The sequence below is a fragment of the Piliocolobus tephrosceles genome, chromosome 7, assembly GCF_002776525.5.
Source record: "Piliocolobus tephrosceles isolate RC106 chromosome 7, ASM277652v3, whole genome shotgun sequence".
Classification (NCBI taxonomy): domain Eukaryota; kingdom Metazoa; phylum Chordata; class Mammalia; order Primates; family Cercopithecidae; genus Piliocolobus; species Piliocolobus tephrosceles.
The window spans coordinates 21,559,760-21,579,793 of record NC_045440.1 but is presented as its reverse complement, the minus strand read 5'-3'; the positions used below and the strand labels follow the sequence as shown (position 1 = coordinate 21,579,793).

The window sequence follows — 20,034 nt, the reverse complement described above, 5'->3', positions numbered from 1 at the left end:
TCAAAAGAAGTTTGCTTTTCTTTGTAACACACAAAGATTATTTACAAAGTTGGTCTCCTTTCATTTTCTACCTTATTGGTGAATGCTTTAGCAGGAGGGCATAGGACTAGAAGTGGAAGGATGGGAGATGGGGAAAGTGGAAAGCCCAGTTTCACTAGCATTTATTGAGCATCTAGTATATCCAGGCACTGTGTAGGGTGTGACAGCTGAGTGAAAGCTCAATAACCAGGCATTACTGTACAGAGAAGACAAGGGAATGTCATGTTCAAAGGCCCTGGGGTGTGAAATAGAAGGCTTATAGGATCACAGAAAGTAAGGCCCAGGGGGAGAGGTGAGATGGGGTTGGGAGATGGGCAGGCTGGAAATGCTCCAGGGGCCCTGTCAGCTTAATCAAGGGATTCAGATTACAGTTCGAGGACCCTGGAGCCACGGAGGATTTTTTTTTAATTTTTATTTTTATTTATTTATTTTTTTGAGATGGAGTCTTGCTCACCGCCCAGGCTGGAGTGCCGTGGCACCATCTCAGCTCACTGAAAGCTCCGCCTCCCGGGTTCACGCCATTCTCCTGTCTCAGCCTCCCGAGTAGCTGGGACTACAGGCTGAAATTTTATTTGGTGTATTAAGTTCTATACAATTTTATCACTTGTGTAGTTTGCTGTATCTCAAGATACTGAACAATTCCACCACCACAAAGATCCCTTCCCCTGCCTTTGATAACTACACCCCCTTCCTCTGACTCTTTCCCTCTACTGCCCACCAGAGCCAGGGACTAATCAGTGGGGAGGGTAAGGAGGAGGCAACGGGAGAGCCTGGGAGAGCTCACGGGGGTCAAGGTTTGGGGCCTGCCTGGTTAGCTATGGCCATGGGAATGTCCAGGTGAAAGTCCTTCTGGGGCCAATGGATTTAAATATCCATGGCTTAGGAGAGAAGCCTGGGCTGGAGGTGAGATTTGGGAAGAGTTTATCTAGTCAGGGGGTGGAGTAAGAGAGGTCTGAGAAAGGAGCTGCCTTTCAGGTGACAGTCCACTTCGGCACAGGGGTCCCTTGTTTTGCAGCTAGCTGCCTCCTTGGGCCTGGCGAAGCCTGGTGTTGCTTAAGGAGCCCTCTCTGTGCAGAGGGCTAGCCCAGCATGCCCATCCCCCACCCAGGAGCCTCAGAGCCAGGCACAGGAGGTCCTTCTGCACAATGGCCACCCGTTAGCTGTGTCCTGTTCGGTCCCCAAGCACAGGGCTTGTTAATCCCAGCCCTGCCATTCCAGGAAGGACTCCAGAGGTCACGGAATCCAAAGCGTTGAATTTACAAAGAAGAAAACTAGTCCTCGGAGGAGAGCCTTGGCCAAGGCCATAGATGTGATCGGCTGGCCGAAAGGGGGCTGTTTGTTTACTTGTTCAGGATCGGTTTTCCCCCTACAGGAAAAGGGAGGTGAAACCCAGGGGAGATGGATTCAAGTTTCTCAAAACTTTCATTCGGCAGCTTTAATTGAGCGTGTACTATGTGCCAGGGAGGGTCAGGGTTTTCGGGATAGGAGGTGGACAAGGCACGTGCCCTAAGGCTGCTGGATAAGGGCATCGAAGGGTTAAATTCTGGGAGCGCTGCGTGGGGGAAGGCGTAGAGGAATCTCCCGAGGAAAGGCCCCCTTCCAGGCTTCTCAGGCTCCGGAAACCCGGGCGCGAGGAGCCTGGGAAGGGCTGCCCCGCAGGCCTTGGCCTCCCCCGCGGAGCTCCCTCTGGCGCTGGGAGGGGCCGCTCTCGAATTACAACAAAAGAGGCTGGAGGCCGGGCCTGCAGCGGCGGCCGCCTTCGGGGAAGGGGGTGGGTCCGGGGAGGGGTTTGCCATCCTCCTCTGGTTAAAAGTAAGGGGGAAAAGAGTACACGCGCGACTTCTGCGCGCGGCTACCTGTGGTTGGTGCTTGCTTTCTCCAGCCATCGGAGACCTCAGCCGCCTCCTCTGCTGGGGAAAGCGGCTCCGTGGCAGCTGAAGCAGAGGGAGACCACTGTGGAGAGCGCGGTCCCAGCCCGGCCACTGCGGATCCCTGAAACCAAGTAAGAGCGCTTCCCGCGCCACCCCTTCCCCGAAGCGGTTCGCGAGAAAGCGGGAGCGTCCCTGTGGGGTCTCCAGGCTTCGCCCTGCGCCGGGCTGCCTCTCGAAAGTGCCTGGCGGTTCCCGAGGACTTCTTGCGGGGAGCAATGAGAGGACGTGCAGGCTAAAGGGTCCTCCTGCGGCCCCGCCCAGTCCCACCTCGTCTGGGCCGGGCGCGCCCGGGAAGTGAGGCGCTGGATCCCTTGATCTTCCCGAGCGCCCGTAGTCAGGCGGGACACAGCCAGTCGAGTCTCGGTGCGTGTTGGGCGTCTTGGAGAGTGCAGCGTGGCTCCAGGGACAGCGTTTTCCGAGTTCTGGCTTTGAGGAGTTGGGCACGCGGGGCGACGGGGCGTGGGACAGTGGGTGCCCTCGGGGCTGTGGTTTTGGGGATGTAAAGCGTGCTGGACTGGGACAGAGTAGGGGCGGGAACACGCGGGCTGCGCCTGGGAGGTGTAGCACCCACTGCCTGAACCCGGTTCAACCCCCAGCCTGCCCGAAAGGCTGTTGGGAGCGCGGGAGCGCCCTGAGTCCTGCGGGAGCAGAGGCGCGCTCGGCACGCCAGGTATGCACTCCCAAGTCTCCCTGGCTCTCCGGGGACCGGGGACCCTTTCCCGCCTCATACCGAGAAGCCCTGGAGTTGGAAAGAACGGGCACGAGCGAACCCATGGCTACAGCTGATCTCAATCTTGCGCCTTTGGTCCCGCGGTCCCCAGTGCCTACAACTTTTACGCAAGAGCTTTGCCCTTCGCGCCCCTTCTCACCAACCCAGATCTGGAAGCCTTCCAGGTATAGCTCCCTGCCTGAAGTGTTCCAGGAATCAGCGCTGGAATAGAGATGATTGGGAGAAACAAGCGAGGTTCCCTCCTCTCCGTGCCCGGGCTAAGACCCATCAAAAAACTGCAGGAGTGCGGGGCGGAGCTAGGGTGAGAGGAAGAGAACACCGCAGAACTCGGCGAGGGAGGGGGCTGAACTACCCAATATGGTTAGGAACTCCAAGCCCTGATGAGGGGAGAGATGTGCATGACAGAAACATGCTCCAAATTAGTTTCGTCCCTAAGATCTTGAAACTGCGGAGATCTCAAAACCAGTACTTTTTTTTTTTTTCTCCCAGAGGAAGAAAAACGATGAGACTCAGAGCCACTGGTTAGTCAGTCTGGGGACTGAAACCGTACCTCTTACTCCAGGTCCCTCCCCTACACCACGGCTAGCCTGTCTGTCCTGGAACCCCAAAACACCATTTGTCATCTTTGGTGGAATGAATTAGTTATTGATGGTGTATCGTGTACTTAATGGTCAGGGGTGGGGTTTAGGATGGAAGAGGAAGAGTTCATTTCCCTGGGCAGCTCCCAGGTAAGTGACTGACTCACTGCATCCTAACTTGACTACATTTTTAATCTCTCTCCTCATCTTTGTCCCATTCCTCTTCCTGGTCCCTAACATCTGCCCTGGAATGGCCATCAGACCCATGACAAAATGCATGCCGCCTCATGGGCCCCGGTGGCTACCAGTGCTCTCCCCAAGAAAATTGAGTCACTAATCTGTGTGTGTGTGTGTATATGTGTGTATGTGTGCACGGGCACGTTTGTGTATGCATGTGTGCACGTGTATGTGTGCGCACATGTATGTGTGCACGTGTGTGCCCACACGTGTGTTTGTGTATATATGTGCACCGGTGTGTGTTTATGTGCACACATGGGTGTATATGTGTGTGCAGGTGTGTGTATGTGTGTGCATGTATGTGTGTGCTTATGTGTTCCTGTGTGCAACTTGTATGTGTATTTGTGTGTGCACGTTTGCATGTGTGTGTGCATATGTATTCCTGTGTGCATGTTTGCATGTTTATGTGTGTGCATATGCATTCCTGTGTGCATGTGTGTGCACACCTGTGTGTGTATGTGTATTGGTGTTTGTGTGCATGTTTGCATATGTATGAGTTTGCATGCGTGTGTGCACTTATGTGTATATGAGTGCATATGTGTGCGTGTGTGTATGTATATGTGTGTTTGTGCATGCACGTGCATTTGCTTCCCTGTAAGTTTGTGTTAGAAAGTGACTTAGTCTAAGGTCACTTAGGCATTGAGTGGCAAAATTGAGTATGAAACTCAGGTCTGAAAACGAAACATGTACTTGACATCACACATTGGCTGACATTTTAAGCATCACAGATAGGAGATTCTGCAAAGATACTTCTATTTATTTTCTTTCCAACGGGGCTCCTTGCCTGGCCTCTCCTGGCCTCTTCCCAAGTCCTTGTCCTTTGACATCTAGATGGCCAGTGTGGAAGGGCTTTGGGAAGGAAACAGATTTTCTGTGCTCTGGACATGACCATCAGTGAAGGTGTTGAGTCCCAGAAAACACTACATTGTTTACTTTTTATTCGAAAAAAAATTCAAGTATGCAGAAAGGTAGAGAGAAGGGTGTAATGGTGCCTCATAAGCTTCTCACTGAGTTTCAACAGTTATTTTGCCACATGTACGTCATCTGTCCCTTTCTCTGTCATTGAAGTAGTTTAAAACAAATCCCATACATCATGTCATTTCATTGCTATGTATTTCAGTGTGATTTCTAAAGATATTAAATAACTATGATGTTATCTTTAGACTTAAGAAAACTAAAAAAAAAAAAAAAAAATTATTTGGTATCATCTAATGCCAAATAGCAGTCTACATTTAAACATTTCCCAATTTTCCCCAAAATGTCTTTTTTTAATAGTCGATCTGAGTTCTGTTGATTTGTGTAACTTATTACATTCCTATTGTATGTTATTCCTTTCAAACCACTTTTCTGTCCACGATGTCATTTGATTCTCACAAGGTTCCACTAAAGAGTTAGGTGGGTATTTTCAAATTCATTTCTTAGCTGAGGAAATGGGTAAACAGATAAGCTGTCCAGAGGGCACAGCTGGTGACCCAGGGAGCCAGGGTCTAACCCAGCCTCCCCAGCCTCCTCATGGCTGGGCTTTGGTGGTTCTGGTTCTCCATGTTACTCATGGACTCTCAGCTGCTCTCTGAAGGGTTCTTCTTGGCTCAGGCTTCATCCTGGGCTTATCACTTCCTATACACCTGCTGTCAGAAATCCCTGTGTAAATATTTAGTAATTGGACATTTGGTGCTTGAGATAAATGAACTGCAAAGTCAGGAAGCCAGGGTTTGTTTCCTAGCTCATTGCAAAACTGTAAGAGCTCAGAGCTGCCCTCTCTGAACTGGAGAGCAGTATACTTCCTCATTATTTGACTCCAAGGTATAAAAATAGGATGAGTGAAATGACTGTTGCTGGGATTCCTGGATGAAACAAACGCCCCAGAAAGAAATCTGGTAGAGGACAATCTCCCTTCTTTAGCATCACCTGAGTACTCTGACAGCTGGTACCTTCATGCTGAAGCCCTCAAATCCTATGACAGAGAAGTGGGGGTATATAGGCTTCCCATTGAAATCGTTAGTTTATGCACAACTTTATTCTGCATTTGACCAATGAAGATATGTAACACCTGATATGGCTTGGCTGTGTCCCCACCCAAATCTCATCTTGAACTGTAGCTGCCGTAATTCCCATGTGTTGTAGGAAGGACCCGATGAAAGGTAGTTGAAACACGGGGATAGATCTTTCCCCAGTTGTTCCTGTGGTAGTGAGTAAATCTCATGAGATATGATGGTTTTATAAATAGGAGTCCCCCTGCACACGCTCTCTTGCCTGCCACCATGTAAGACGTGCCTTTGCTCTTCCTTTGTCCTCTGCCATGATCGTGAGGCCTCCCCAGCCATGTGGCATTGTGAGTCCATTAAACCTCCTTCCTTTACAAAGTACCCAGTCTCAGGTATGTCTTTATTAGCAGCATGAGAACAGACTAATACAACACCAGAGCCTTCTGCTTTTAGCATTTTCATTACTTATGTTTATTTGCTTTTGAAATGGAGTGATGGAGAAATTTCTCCCCCTTGTTAATGAGACTCACAAGTTGGAATTCTCCTTTCTTGGCAGGTCATGTGGGAAAAAGGATTCCCTTTTCATAGGATTCCTAGATGTTCTGCTGTTATGCTTGTTGCTTTGAAATAGGGAATGAACCGACCTTCCATAAAATAGCCAGTTAGAGGCAGAGAAACTGGTCAACCCAATTCCATTCAACTGGAGGAACTCCAAAGTGGCAAGACATTAACCTTAAACTACCCTGCCTTCTGACGGCCATAGATTCTTTTTCCTTAGCTAATAGGCTGTCTCCACGGAGGAAGAATTTCTAGGTGATTCCACACCAGCAGCTGCAGTTACACAAGCATGACTGCTTCCTTCATTTTAAAGTTTGGGGAGCCTTAGGAGGTGTTCTAGTCCATTTTCTGTTGCTTATAACAGAATACCTGGAACTCAGTGGTTTATTAAACAAAAGGAATTTAGTTCTTACTGTTATGGAGGCTGAGAAGTCCAAAGTCCAGGAGCTGTATCTGGTGAGGGCCTTCTTGCTGGTGGGGAATTGGCAGTATACCAAGGTGATACAGGACATCACATTGTGAGGCGGCTGAGCATGGTAACATGCTAGCTCAAGTCTCTTTTCCTCTTGTAAAGCCACCAATTCCTTTCTGTTGATAACCCATTCATCTATTAATTGATGAATGGATTCATCAGTTTATGAGGGCAGAGCACTCATGATTCAACCACCTCTTAAAGGCCCCACCTCTCAAAACTGCCACATTGGGGATTAAATTTCAACACGAATTTTTTTGGAGGGACACGTATTCAAACCACAGCAGGAGATATGATTTCCCATTCCCAGGGGCTGCCTGGCTTTACATGAGCAGCTTGTTACTGTCACCATCCATTTCCCCCTGGAGAAAGGCTTTTGTGGTCCGTCTACATGGCACTCACACCCTGGGTGGTCCATGAGGCCTCAGATGAAGTGGCCTGCTCTAGGCTCACAGAATAGCAGGGAATAGCAGTTGCAGGCTAGAAAAGGAAGGGCCAACCAGACATTCACAGAGATGCAGCCAGAGCAACACACAGCTGAGTCTCTTAAGTCTTCAGTCCTGTGTAAGTTGAAGCAAGACATCAGAAATCTCTCACCTGAGTACTTCCACACATGCACCCACTGCTGTCCAACACAGCACTTGCTCAACAGGGAACACATCTTAGCCAAGCGTGTTGGCAGCCCTTCTTCTGTGACCAGCGTCCGGGACGTCTCTAGGCACCTTTTCAGAATAGCTGGCAACATAGGGAGACCCCGTCTCTACAAAAAAAGAAAAAAAAATTAGCCAGGCGTGGTATAGTCCCAGCTACTTGGGAGGCTGAGGCAGGAAGATTGCTTCAGCCCAGGAGGTCAAGGCTGCTGTAGTGTACTCCAGTCTGGGCAACAGAGTGGGACCCTGTCTCAAAAACAAACTAAGAAAGAATAGCCACTTGATTGATGATGATAAAAGATGATGGGGACTGTTTAGTTCAGATTTCTGTCCAGAGTTTTAACAAATCTTTTGCACTTCCTGTGGCAGTAACAATGTTACCAGACAAGTAGTGTGTGTGGCAGATGAGAACAAGAACTAAGCAGATGCTGGGGGTGTGGTTAGGAACACAGTTAGTAGGTTCTTCTTGTGCAGGGCTTTTGATCCCTTCACTTGGGATACCTTAAGTATTATATTTAATTATAGTCTTCCAAGCAAAGAGCAATGTTTTCTTTTTAGTTTTTTCATTCCTACAATCCATGTCAGACAGGCAGACACAGCTGGCCCTCTGGATGTCCTGTGGCAACAGACATATCCTCCTTGATGTGTTGCCAACAAAGTGCCGAGGGTATCTTCTACAAAAATGATGCCGCTCGCCTATAAAACATACACTTACGACAAGATAACTTATGGTAATGACTTGTGAACAACTTGATTTGCAGTTTCTTTATAATAGCTTTCTGGAACTTGGATCCATGAACTTCTTGTGCCCCCAGTCTTGTCCTGATATACCTTTGGGGTACCAAGGTAAACACAGTACAGCTCTTCAGGGTACCTGCATGACTCAAAGATGTAGTGAGAAAGATACTTTTCTAAATATCTTTCTAAAACCATTACAAATATAAAATTGAGAAAAGCACATTTCTTTTCTTTCTTTTTTTTTTTTTTGACACAGAGTCTCACTGTCACCCAGGCTGGAGTGCAGTGGTACGATCTCAGCTCACTGCAACCTCCACCTTCCAGGTTCAAGAGATTCTCCTGCCTCAGCCTCCCGAGTAGCTGGGATTGCAGGCGTCCACCATGATACCAAGGGAAAAGCTTTTTTTTTTTTTTTTTTGAGGCAGAGTCTCTCTCTGTCTCCCAGGCTGGAGTGCAGTGGCACAATCTTGGCTCACTGCAAGCTCCACCTCCTGGGTTCACACCGTTCTCCTGCCTCAGCCTCTTGAGTAGCTGGGACCACAGGCGCCCACCACCATGCCCGGCTAGTTTTTTGTATTTTTAGTAGAGACGGGGTTTCACCGTATTAGCCAGGATGGTGTCGATCTCCTGACCTCGTGATCCGCCCGTCTCGGCCTCCCAAAGTGCTGGGATGACAGGCATGAGCCACCGCGCCCGGCCGGAAAAGCATATTTCTAAAGATGCTTTCACCCACCCCAAGAATAGCGTATCAGTAAAATCACACTGATCCTAAGTATATACCCATGTAGGCTTTTTGGGTTGCTTTTGTGTTTATTGTGGTAAAATATAAATAACATAAAACTCACCATCTTAACTATTTTCAAGTGTACAGTGTGGTGGCATTAAGTATGTTGACACTGCTGTGCTACCATCACCATCAGCCATCTCTGGTACTTTTGCATCTTCCAAACAGAAACTCTGTGCCCATTGAACACTAACTCCCATCGCCCCCTCCCACCAATCCCTGGCAGCCCCCATTCTACTTTCTGTCTCCGTGAGTATGACTGAACTCTAGGTACTTAATGTAAGTGGAATATGTGATATTTGTCTTTTCGTGTCTGGCTCGTTTTACTTAGTATGGCTTCCAAGTTTTTTCATATTGTAACCTGTGTCAGAATTTCCTTCCTTTTTGAGCCTGAATAATATCCCACTGTATGGATAGACCCCATTTGTTTATCTCCTCCTCCCCTGGTAGACGTGGTTTGTTTCTACCTTTTGGTGACTGGGAGTAATGCTGCTGTGAACATTGGTGTACAAATACCTGTTATGGATGGACTTTTACAAAGTGAACGTGCCCTTGCTGCTACATCAGGAATAGAACATTAGCAAGAGTGCATGAATTTAAAGGCAAAGCAGGAGATTTCAAACACGTTTCATGCCCAAATATGGCTGCTTCAGTTACACCTCAAGATCTTGGGACTGGATGTTGATTTTCTCTACCATGAGGGGGTTTGGAAGAGATATTTGAAAGAACACAGTTTATAATCTGTGATTTGAAAGAGTCAGTTTATAATCACAGATTAGTTAAGAGATAAGTAGCTCCTTTCCTTAAAGTGTCTAAGGATGGAGGGTACAGCCTGTTGAGATTTGCAGTTGTAGCTGTGTTAGGGTATCACCACTAGGGATCATTGTAGGCTGCCCCTCGGCCATTGTAGGGTTCAAATCCACTTGGAGAACTCCTGCCTTTCTGGCAGCTTCTGCTGAAGCACGAGTCTAGGCCATTCTTTGGCTGTATCCTGTCCGCCCTCATTTCCTTCCTTCCTCCTTCCCTTCCCATCTGATCTCTCTCTCTCTCTCTCTCTCTCTCTCTCTCTCTCTCTCTCTCTCTCTCTCGTCTTTTTTTTTTTTTTTTTTGAGACGCAGTTTCACTCTTGTTGCCAGGCTGGAGTGCAATGGCCAGATCTTGGCTCACCGCAGCCTCTGCCTCCCGGGTTCAAGCGATTCTCTTGCCTCAGCCTCCCAAGTAGCTGGGATTACAAGCATGCACCACCACACCCAGCTAATTTTATATTTTCAGTAGAGATGGGGTTTCTCCATGTTGGTCAGGCTGCCCCCAAACTCCCGACCTCAGGCGATCCACCTGCCTCAGCTTTCCAAAGTGCTGGGATTACAGGCATGAGCCACCGTGCCTGGCCCTCTCTCTCTTCTTAAGTAGAATGATTTATTAGTGACTCTGATAGTTTATGTGTGTATTTAGAAATAAGGCTGGGCACGGTGGCTCACACCTGTAATCCTAACACACTGGGAGGCCAGGGTGGGGGGATTGCCTGAGCTTGGCAGTTCGAGACCAGCCTGGGCAACAGGGTGAAACCCCATCTCTACTAAAAGTACAAAAATTAGCCAGTCGTGGTGGTGCATATCTGTAATCCCAGCTACTCAGGAGGCTGAGGTGGAGGTTGCAGTGAGCCAGGATCGTGCTACTGTGGTCCAGCCTGGGCGACAGAATGAGACTCTGCCTCCAAAAATAATAAAATAATTATAATAAACTCCTCACTTAAGAGTAATATCCTGATGCCTGGCAACCAACCGCATGCTGCCTGCATGACACTTTCAAGTGTCATCAAAGTGGATTCTTTTCAAAAAGGCTTTATTGAAATATAATTTGTGTATCATCCAATTCACCCACTAAAATGTACAAGTCAATGGATTTCAGTATATTCACAGATATGTGCAAATATCACCCCAGTTAACTTTAAAATGTTTTCATCAACATAAAGAGAAGTCCGTATCCATTAGCCACCCAGCCTATCCTCCCAGCCTTAAACAGCCACTAATCTAGTTTCTGTCTCTATATTGCCAATTTTGGATAATTTGTGTAAATATGTGGGGTTTGTTTGTTTGTTTTGAGATGGAGTCTTGCTGTGTCACCAGGCTGGAGTGCAGTGGCACCATCTCAGTTCACTGCAACCTCTGTCTCCTGGGTTCAAGTGATTCTCCTGCCTCATCCTCCCGAGTAGCTGGAACAACAGGTGTGCGCCACAACGCCCAGCTAATTTTTGTATTTTTAGTAGAGACAGGGTTTCACCATGTCAGTCAGGATGGTCTCGATTTCTTGACCTCGTGATCCACCCGCCCTGGCCTCCCAAAGTGCTGGAATTATAGGCATGAGCCACGGTGCTCCCCTAATGTTTTTAAGCCTCACCCATGTTGTAGCATGTGTCAGTATTTCATTACTTTTTATGGCCGAATAATATTCTATTGTTTTCCATTTTTGTTAATGGAATGTTTTTATTATTTTGTTAATCCATTTATAGTTGACAGACATTTGGATTGTTTCCACCCTTTGAGCATTATGAATAGTACTGCTATGAACATTCATGTGAAAGTTTTGTGTGAACACCTGTTTCAATGTGTTTCAATTTTGGGGGGTATGTACTGAGGAGGGGGGGCCGCTGGGTCATATAGTAATTCTACGTTTAGCTTTTTGAGGAATCACCAAATTGTTTTTCACAGTGGCTGTGGCATTTTACATTTCCACTAGCAACATATGAAGGTTCTAATTTCTCCATGTCTTTGCCGACACTTTTTATTTTCCACTTAAAAAAAAATTCCAGCCACCTTTATAGGTAAGAAGTGGTGTCTCTTGGTACTTTGTGTTTGCTTAATGATCAGTGATGTAGCACACCTTTTTATGTGCTTGTAAGCCATTTGTATATCTTCTTTGGGGAATCTTTGGGGAAGTGTCTTTTTAAGTTTTTGCCTTTTTTTTTTTTTGAGACGGAGTCTCGCTCTGTTGCCAGGGCTGGAGTGCAGTGGCCGGATCTCAGCTCACTGCAAGCTCCGCCTCCCGGGTTCCCGCCATTCTCCTGCCTCAGCCTCCCGAGTAGCTGGGACTACAGGCGCCCGCCACCTCGCCTGACTAGATTTTTGTATTTTTTAGTAGAGACGGGGTTTCACCGTGTTAGCCAGGATGGTCTCCATCTCCTGACCTCGTGATCCGCCCGTCTCGGCCTCCCAAAGTGCTGGGATTACAGGTTTGAGCCACCGCGCCCGGCCTCATATTTGTTTATTCTAAGACATCGTAAGAGATACAGAGCACTTATATTTTGTTTTCTTTCTTTTTTTTTTCTTTGGAGAGGGAGTCTTGCTCTGTTGCCCAGGCTGGAGTACAGTGGCATGAGTTCAGCTCACTGCAACCTCCACCTCCAGGGTTCAAGCAAGTCTCCTGCCTCAGCCTCCTGAGCAGCTGGGATTACAGGTGTGTGCCACCACGCCTGGCTAATTTTTGTATTTTTTAGTAGAGACAGGATTTCACCATGTTGGCCAGGCTGGTCTCGATCTCCTGACCTCAACAATTAGTGAATAAGGGCATCTGCTCTGGTATCTGGCTGGCCTGGTTACAAATTCCAGCTTGATCACTTTTTAGCAGTGTGACTATAGGAAAATCATGTAGCCTTCCTGTCCCTCGGTTTTTCCTTAGGAAAATAGGGATGCTGATAATACCTTGCTCAGGGGGTTGTCCAAAGCTGTGTTGTGCAGTATGGCAGCCACCACCATATGGGGCCACCAAACACTTGCAATGCGCTGGTTGGAACTGAGATGCATGACAAACGCAAAGTACATGCTGGATTGCAAAGACTTAGTATAGAAAGAAAAAACGCAAAACATCTCATTAATAATTTTTGTATTGATTCCATATCGAAATGATAATATTTGGGATATATTGCATCAAATAAAATATATCTTTAACATTAATTTCATCTGTCTCATTCTACTTTTGGAATGTGGCTACTAGAGAATTTAAAATTTCATATGTAGTTCGCATTACGTTTTTATTGGGCAGTGCTTATCCAGACGAGAAGATGAAATGAGTGAATACCTGTCTTAGCACTTTTCACATGCTGATTGTTACTGATCAAAAACAGATGGATACTGATTAGTGATTAATAAATATAGGTTCTGTTTTACTTTTAAACGTCCAATTTTGACTGGGTGTGGTGGCTCATGCCTGTAATCCCAGCACTTTGGGAGGCTAAGCCGGATGGATCACTTAAGGTCAAGAGTTCAAGATCAGCCTGGCCAACATGGCGAAACCCCTTCTCTACTGAAAATACAAAAAAAAAAAAAGAAAGAAAGAAAAAATTAGCCAGGTGTGGTGGTATGTGCCTGTAATCCCAGCTACTTGGGAGGCTGAGACAGGAGAATTGCTTGAACCTGGGAGGCAGAGGTTGCAGTGGGCCGAGATCGCACCACCGCACTCCAGCCTGGACAACAGGAGTGAAAAGCTCTGTCTCAAAAAAAAAATCCAACATTCTCTTTCACAGAAGCCCACCTTCAACACCAGCCCATGTGGTTCCAGGTTGCTGTATAAAAGTAGAAGTGATCCTCTTCAAACAGGGCAGGGGGCCCAGGGAGTGGTAAATAAATACATACAACAGGCAGAGAGTAGGAAAGTCTTTATATCCATAGCTGAGGGAAACTGCTGTAGAATTGTTCCCCCCAGTCTTTGCACGAGAAAATTATCAGACCCCCAAAGGTTACTGCAAATTGCCTCTTTGCACCTTCTAATTCACTGTCCATGCTGAAAGGTGGGAAAGCTGGCGCCTTTTTTTTTTCCTTTAGATGGAGTTTTGCTCTTGTTGCCCGGGCTGGAGTACAATGGTGTGATCTTGTCTCACTGCAACCTCCACCTCCTGGGTTCAAGCGATTCTTCTGCCTCAGCCTTCCGAGTAGCTGGGATTACAGGCATCTGCCACCATGCCTGGCCAATTTTTGTATTTTTAGTAGCGATGGGGTTTCACCACGTTGGCCAGGCTAGTCTCAAACTCCTGACTTCAGGTGATGCGCCCGCCTCGGCCTTCCAAAGTGCTGAGATTACAGGCGTGAACCACTGCGCCCGGCCACTGAAGCCTTTTAAGTTACTCCTTCCTTCTGCCTTCCTGAGACATCTATTTGGAAATGGACTCAGATAGGGAATGAAGTCTGTCCAACCCCTCGAGCCTCCTGAGCCAGCTGCAGGTATTGTTGGAAGTAAGCTGAATGGACTTCTTGGAGGAGGTGAGACTTGAGGAATTGCCGTTCCCTGTTGGTTCTGTAGAAGTAACTGCAGGTAGCCTGTTCTGCCCTCTGTGTCAGCAGCGCTCACTGCCTCAGGTCTTGACAGCCCCTTTGGAGCACCCATGTCCAGCATGTGTTTAGAGACTCATTTCCTTCAGGGCAAGCAGGTGTGTGCAGCTGAGCTGGTGCATTGCCTTGGAAGTCAGCTGTGCTGGGCTGGGATTGTGTGCCCCTCCTTGGTCCAACCTTATAACCCATAATTCCTGTCTAGACATAAACCTTGATTATCTGCTAGGGTGAGATTTTCTGATCCCAGATCTTTGTATCCCATAAATTACCTCAACATTTGCCTACTGCCTTTACTACACAAGTGAATTTCAGAGGCAGACAGGCATATAGGTGAGCTATTTTGAAGCGCACGGGTCAGGTCCAACTACTCATGAAAAATCCTAATATTCTTACTTCCAGCCTTGCACGATAGGTAAAATTCATATCTAGAAGTTCACATCTAGGAGTTTCTTGTTAAAAATGTAAAAGTGCCCTCATAGAAATAACTAATCTATTCCTTAAGACTTAAATGTCTTAATATGAAAAATGACAAGGAATGAATTTGTCAGCTTGCATTCCAATGTAATTAGGTCAGAGGGAAAGGTATTATTGATAGGTTGTGAATATTGGAATAGAAATTTATATTTATTCACTCGGTCAATATTTACTAAGTATGAAGCACAGAGCCCCACAATCAGAGGTTCTAGATTCAAAGGAAGGAAAGAAGAAAATCAACATGACTGATTCGATGCTGTGTGCTAGGGATCTTCACATTATTTCATTTAACCATCACACACATGCATACACATACACACAAGGAAGGTAACTTCTATATTTGGAAGAAGAAATTGAGGCTCTTAATATAGCTAGGAAGTGGGGAAGGCAGGATTCAGACACCATTTTCTGATTCCAAGACATCCAACATCACCTCTCTACGGAAGCAGTGGTGCCAGTAAATTCCAGGAGGAGGGTTGCAGAGAGGCAGGAGGGGTCCACACAATCGAAGACAGGAAGGCCAGAGGTCCCACTCTACGTGCACTTTGACCTAGGGTCATAGGGTCGACTTGTTTAAAACCACTACAGAGAGGCATATCAGGTACCAGATGACCACCAGGTCGGAGCAGTTGGGTGTGGGCAGAGCATCCCTGGATAAGTCAGGGTCCAGAGTAAACACACATGGAATTGAGGGTGGGAGCAGGCATTTGGGGCAGGCTCAGCCGTAATAATCGGATGTAGTCGCCTCCAACAGACACAGCAGGTAGAGAGAATGGTCCACCCCAGACAAGAGCATCTTCAGGCAGTCTTGAGAGATCCAGGCAGGAAGCATTATGGAGTTCTAGCAGCAGAATCACGACCAGCGATGTTGGAGCAGGGTTTCGACAGGGAGGGATTCAAGTCCTAGACAGACTGACCAGAGTAGGACAGAAAGGCACACAATTCAGCCCATAATAATAGTCGTCTTCACCTAGGACTTTCAGGACTTCAGTGGTTCTATAAGTCTCAGGACAGGGCTCCCACCTCCTAGGAAAAAGTGAGGATAAAGTCAGAAAGTTTTTCCTCTGATTTGCCACTGTGTTGATTGGCTGACTGCATTTTTTTTTTTTTTTGAGACAGAGACTTGCTCTGTCCTCCAGGCTGGAGTACAGTGGCATGATCTCGACTGACTGCAAGCTCTGCCTCCCGGGTTCAAGCGATTCTTCTGCCTCAGCCTCCCAAGTAGCTGGGATTACACGCACGTGCCATGATGCCCAGCTGATTTTTGTATTTTTAGTAGAGATGGGGTTTCACCATGTTGGTCAGGCTGGTCTCGAACTCCTGACTTTGTGATCTGCCCGCTTCAGCCTCCCAAAGTGCTGGAATTAGAGGCGTGAGCCGCCGCGCCCGGGTGCTGATTGCATTTTATCACAGGTCAGAATGTGTCTACTTCACAGAGATAAAAACTGAAAAAGGGGGCCTGGTTTTCTGGGTATAATGGAGCCCACTCATTATGCCAATCTAACTATAATCTCTATAATCTCAGAACTTCTGCCTGTGCTCATTCCAGCTCCTTTGTGAGCTCTCAGTTGTTTATAAATGACATTGTGGCTCTCTCCAGCACCATCAGCAAAGCTGTGGTTTGCCTGGTCCCCTCCCCTGTCTTTCCCAGGAATGAGGGGTCTACTCCGAGCCATGCATCCCTGTTATTATCCAACCCATCTTAATTAAGCAGCTAACATGCACCAGGCACTGTGTTAGGCTTGGGGGCCCAGTCAGGTGCCCGTTCACCTGTAACAGCCACTTCTGTGTGAGCAATGTAAGCAGAGAGACGGGGTGACGTTGGTGCCCATGGAACCTGGCATGGCCTCGCTGTTCCCATCCTGATCTGCAGGAGGCAGCGTGGTCACCCAGAAGGGCTGGCAGTGTTTCCTTCCTGAGGTTGGAAGGATACCAGTGTGAAAAAATGAATCTTACAAAGCAACAAGGGAAAAGCTCAATAGAAAAACGGATATAAGGGAGGAAATGTAATCTCCAAAAAAGAAATACAGGTAGCCAATAAGCATGGGGCAAGGCAGAGAAAAAGCTCTACCTCTTTAGTAATAAAAAGAATGCTTGTTAAAACAGAATACCCTCCTTCGTTTATCAGATGGAGGAAAGTTTGCAAACATGGTCATAGCCAGAGTTTTTGAGGTTTGGGGAAAACCTACATACTGCTGGCGGAGGTTTCAATTGGCACAGTCTTTCTGGAAGGCAGTTCATATAGTTTTGCAAAAGTGTTGTTTTTGTACAAACCCTTGGGCCAGGCAATTTCACTCTTAGGAATTTATCCCAAGACTGTGCCAAGTTTCAGCTACAACAACGTTTACAGCAGTAAAAAAATTAGAAACTTGATTATTCTGTATCCATAAGATTGAATACTATGTTATAAAAATCTTAGGAAAGAATATTCCATAAGGCATAATGTTTGCAATATGCTGTTCAGTGTGAAAAGCAGTTTACAAAGCAGTGGGTAGAAAATGATTCCAATTTTTAAAAGGAAATGTGTACAAAAAAAAAAAGACTGGAGAGGTTTACAACACAGTTTTGATCATGGTTACCCGCCCCCCAGTGGTATTACAAGTTATTTTCTTACTTTTATTTTATTTTATTTTATTTTATTTGAGACGGAGCCTCTCTCTGGAGTACAGTGTCACAGTCTCAGCTCACTGCATCCTCCGCCTCCCAGGTTCAAGCAATTCTTCTGCCTCAGCCTCCCGAGTAGCTGGGATTACAGGCACCCAGATAATTTTTGTATTTTCAGTAGAGACAGGGTTTCGCCATGTTTCCCAGGCTGGTCTTTAACTCCTGACCTCAAGTGATCCAGCCGTCTTGGAGTGCTGGGATTACAGATGTGAACCACCATGCCTAGCCCTTATTTTCTTCCTTTTACTTGTTTGCATTTTCCATATTTTTTTCACCAGCTTGTGTAACTTTCACTATAAAGAACAACAACAAAAAAACCTTAAGAGTAATTTTTAAAAGAAGAGGAAAGCAGCTGGGTTTAATATGTTACAATCCCCCAGAGGAGGGAGTAGGCGAAGGCCCAACAAAAGAGGCAAAAAATTCAGGAGCGCTGTTCTGGAAAAGATTTAGGAGTTGAACGCTACAGCATTCCCACAGATTGGAGAATCCAGGAAAATGGGTAGAGCAGTTTACAGATATACAAATCCAGAGATGAAGATGTCTTTTTTTTTTTCTGAGACGGAGTCTCACTCTGTCACCAGGCTGGAGTGCAGTGGCGTGATCTCTCCTCACCGCAACCTCTGCCTCCCAGGTTCAAGCAATTCTCCTGCCTCAGCCTCCTGAGTAGCTGGGACTACAGGCGCCTGCCACCACGCCCAGCTAATTTTTGTATTTTTAGTAGAGACGGAGTTTCACCATGTTGGCCAGGATGGTCTCGATCTCTTGACCTCGTGATCTACCTGCCTTGGCCTCCCAAAGTGCTGGGATTACAGGCGTGAGCCACCACGCCTGGCCTAATATGTCTTTTAAAATGTTGCAAGACCACATTTTTTTTCACTTCTTTCTGGGATAGGATTAGAGGATCTGGAAGTCTCTGAACCCTTTGGGGGATGGGGTGGGAAGGTCAGGGGAGGGCGATAGACAGGCTGGGGGCAATAGAGCTTTGTGGTGGGGAACAGAGCCCAGGTCAGCCTGCCACCGCCTTCAGATCCTGGCTTGCACTTAACGTCAGCACAACCTTAGGCAAGTTATCAAACTTCTCTGTTCCTCAGTTTCCTCCCAAGGATAATAACAGTGCCTACCACATCAAGTGAATTAAAACACTGGAGTGTTGAGAACAGTGCCTGCACGTGGGGGTGCTTTATAATGTTAGCTGCTTGCCAAGCACTCTGTGTGACCTTTGGCAATTCATTGGCTTTCTGTCTTTAATTTCCACAAGATGAGGATACATTTAAAAATTAAAAAGCAACCCCAAAACCTAGCTAGGCATGGTGACGCATGCTTGTGGTTCCAGTTACACGGGAAGCTGAGCAGCTGAGTAGGAGGATCTCTTGGACTCAAGAGGTTGAGGCTGTGGTGAGCTTTGATGGCACCACTGCACTCCAGCCTGGGTGACATAGCAAGACCCTGTCTCAAAAAAAAAAAAAAAAAAAAGACCGGGTGCGGTGCCTCAAGCTGTAATCCCAGCACTTTAGGAGGGAAAGACGGGCGGATCACGAGGTCAGGAGATCGAGACCATCCTGGCTAACACAGTGAAACCCCGTCTCTACTAAAAAATACAAAAAAACTAGCCGGGCGTGGTGGCGGGCGCCTGTAGTCCCAGCTGCTCGGGAGGCTGAGCCAGGAGAATGGCATAAACCCGGGAGGCGGAGCTTGCAGTGAGCCGAGATCCGGCCACTGCACTCCAGCCTGGGCGACAGAGTGAGACTCCGTCTCAAAAAAAAAAAAAGGCAATGTAGAAGAGGAAAACCTTCCTGAATTCAAAGTTAGGCACCCCCTGGCTCAGGTAGTTCAGTCCATGAACGATCATTGATACCTTGTAGGCGAACTCCAGCTAGGTAGTAAGCACCATGGAAAAGGAGACCTGTACTCCCAGCAGGGTCTCAGGTATAGTAGGAGCTCAATGAATGCTTGTTGAATGAATAAATCAATTTAGTACTGTGAGCTGGAAGGAGATGCATGATAATAGATTTCCTCATCCAACATTCTCAAATATTTGGGGATTTTCTACTTGTTCTTTTATTAATGGTTTATAGCTGAATTCTGCTGTAGTTAAACAACATATTCTGCATAATATCATTGTATCTTAATATCTTAATATGTTTGTATCATTGTATCTTCCATGTGTCCCTGGAGCATAGCTGCCTTCTGCAGTTGCTGAGTACAGTTTATAGAAACTTATAAATTAGGTTAAGTTTGTTAATTATGTCATTCACATCTTCAGCGCCAGGATTTTTCTGTGTCTTTCTTCTATCCGTTACTGACAGAGGTATGTAAAAATCTCCCACTATGATTATGAATTTGTCTATTTTTTCCTTTTAGTTCCATCAATATTTCTTTTGTATATATTGAAGCTATGCATACACATTTAGAAGAGTTAGATTATCCTGGTGGATTGACTTTCATGACTGTAAACTGTCCCTTTTTGTCTCTGGTAATGTTTCTTAAGGTCAACTTTATCTGACTTTGTACTAGTTTCCCTCTGGTTAATTTATGCATGGTATATCTGTTTCCATCCTTTTACATTAAGCCTCTTTGTCTCTTCTGAGAAATATAAAGCTGGATTGGGCTGGATGTGGTGGCTCACACCTGTAATCCCAACATTTTGGGAGGCCGAGGCGGGCGGGTGGATCACCTGAGGTCAGGAGTTCGAGCCCAGCCTGGCCAACATGGTGAAATCCTGTCTCTACTCAAAATACAAAAATTTGCCAGGCGTGGTGGTGCATGCCTGTGATCCCAGCTACTCAGGGGGCTAAGGCGGGAGAATTGCTTGAACCCCGGAGGCAGAGGTTGCAGTGAGCCAAGATGGCGCCACTGCACACTTCAGCCTGGGC

At 46.7% G+C, this 20,034-nt stretch overlaps 1 protein-coding gene across 1 annotated transcript in view; it reads left to right on the top strand.

Moving 5' to 3' along the window:
* Positions 1 to 1,865: 1,865 nt before the first annotated feature.
* The window catches only part of LOXL2 (lysyl oxidase like 2), a 92,759-nt gene continuing 74,590 nt past the window's right edge, over positions 1,866 to 20,034 (top strand). Inside the window, exon 1 of the mRNA XM_023216731.2 lies at positions 1,866 to 2,041. The gene's annotated coding sequence lies outside the window, so the exon portion shown is untranslated. The remainder of the gene's footprint in view (positions 2,042 to 20,034) is intronic.